At 33.6% G+C, this 2219-nt stretch overlaps 1 long non-coding RNA gene across 1 annotated transcript; it reads right to left on the bottom strand.

Annotated features, from left to right (window-relative positions):
• Positions 1 to 713: 713 nt before the first annotated feature.
• On the bottom strand, positions 714 to 2198 carry LOC140321466 (uncharacterized). The gene is made up of 2 exons (XR_011918952.1): positions 1882 to 2198; positions 714 to 1388 (listed from the first exon to the last, which is right to left on the bottom strand). It is a non-coding gene; the product is annotated as an uncharacterized lncRNA (long non-coding RNA).
• Positions 2199 to 2219: the final 21 nt, after the last annotated feature.

Raw genomic sequence — 2219 nt, 5'->3', positions numbered from 1 at the left:
GACTGGAGAATTAAGGATGGACTGTTATCTCAAATGTTATATTATTATATTGAGTAATACGGAAGATCAATGTTGGTAATATAGTAAGATAACACTGCTTATTATGTTAGGAGAGACAAAGTGGGAAGAAGGTGGTATAAGTGATGAAGCAGACAATTAAGAGGGCCACAGACACAGCATGTGATATGAAGCTGGAGAAACAGCACAGTATAGTTCATGTATAGAAGTTTTTCTCAAAATTTTGTAACATGAGGGAACCCTTGAAATAACTTTCAGGTCTTAGGGAACCCCTGCTATAATTGCTTAGGGAACCCCTGCTGTAATATTAAATCTATAGCTCTCAGTATATTAGTGTGTTCAGTGTGAAGAATGTCACCCTTACTGATAGCCAAAAAGATGATTGGTGCCAGCTATTCTGACCTAAGGGGCACAAACTGATTATTGCTGGAAGAACCCCTAGCAACCTCTGGAGGAAGCCTATGGTTCCACGGAACCCTGGTGGTGAAACTCTGATGTGAGAGTGGCTCAGTGATTAAACAATGGGAGCAAAGTGAAAAGTTCTGCAAAGAGGAAAGTGTTGCAAGAAATTAATGGTAAAACAAAGACTTACAAACAAACAGTGGTAAAACACAGATTCTGTAGAAATGATGATTTCTTCTTGACAAGCTTTCAGAATATGGTTTAATGTTTGATACAACGTTGGGGAGCCAATGTTTAAAATTATGTACGTTTTTATTATTGAGCATTCCAAAATTCCATAACTACTTTTTCCTATAATTTTTACAGCTTACTTTATTTTTTTCTAAAACAAAAATCCTAAACACTTACACTAATGAGCTTTTTGAAAAAAATTAGTCAATTGTTTTAATATTTTCCATATTTCACTGTTGTTGTAAGATCCCCAAAACAATCATACATGTTACTTTAAAAAAAAAAACATAAAACAGCCTGACAGGCCTCAAACATCCATTCCCTGCTTTTTATTTTTTTTATCACATTTATTATTTTAGATTTCACACTATAGCATTTTTATGTGCATTACAGTATTGTATGCTAAATTACCTATACATGATTATTATTATTAATATTATTATAGTTTGTATTAAGTGACCTCAAGTGGATGCCAATGCCTAACTAACTTTACAACAACAACTAAACAATGTCCAAATACATGGTCATGTTTTGTTCTGCAATGAAACCTGGCTTGAGTAGCCATGGTTTTGAATTTTCACAAAACACATTGATCATTTTCTGTAGTCTTTTTTCATTCATGCATATTCCACCCTTACTTTGCTGGATGTCTCTTTTCTAAGTTGGTCCTCCAAGGAATTTCTGAGTTCTTGAATATCCCGAAGCTCTTTTGTCCTTTCTTGTAAAGTAGACTCAAGCTGCAGTATCGAAATAAACATCTTTTATAATGTCTGTGATATGCCTATGTGCACCAATATATGTTTGAATTTTTAATAAAAGCAGTTATGACAAGGCCTATATATGAATGTGAACATACAAATTGTGTTATAAATAAGTATTTTTTATACAGGTTTTCCCCCTTAAAAAAGAGCTGCAGGTTCTGCTTTATCATAAGCCATATCCAAGAAAACAACCCCTCTAAGGCCCATGTCACAAAAGTAGGATACATAAGCCAAATACAGCTTTTTTTGGTGCCCATATGTATGCACTGTCCAAATATGCAATAGAGAAATATCCTTGTGTGATCAGTGTACACATACTTTAAAGGATAAATGGACATTATTACCTTTAACTTTGCTGTCACTCCTATAATAAAGTCCAGCAAAAATCACACAACCTATCCACCAATAAACTGGGGCCCTAACAGCAAACCAAATGACTTTATTAATTATAAAAATTAAATATTCATACCTGCTCCTTTTCTGCTTTAATTCTGTCCAGCTCAACTTTTAAACTTGATATTGAAGCTATTAAAGAAAAGAGAAAACACACACTATTACCATTTAAAAGCTGGATTAACACACAGAGAAAGTGATGGAAAATAGCACAGATGTACCACACTAATATTTTTAAAATAAATAAAAAAACACACACACACACACACACACATGTATATACAGAGTCATAAATATGTCAGCTACAGAGTCATAAATATTAGAAAACACTTGGGTATTAGGAGCTGTGCTTAGAGAAAGGTGATGCATTGGTAACTTTGGTGTTTGTAACAGACAAAAGAAAATGGTTGAAAA

The sequence above is a fragment of the Pyxicephalus adspersus genome, unplaced genomic scaffold (assembly GCF_032062135.1).
Source record: "Pyxicephalus adspersus unplaced genomic scaffold, UCB_Pads_2.0 Sca4497, whole genome shotgun sequence".
In the NCBI taxonomy this organism is placed as follows: domain Eukaryota; kingdom Metazoa; phylum Chordata; class Amphibia; order Anura; family Pyxicephalidae; genus Pyxicephalus; species Pyxicephalus adspersus.
The sequence above is the reverse complement of the archived record's forward strand: the minus strand, read 5'-3'. Positions and strand labels throughout refer to the sequence as shown.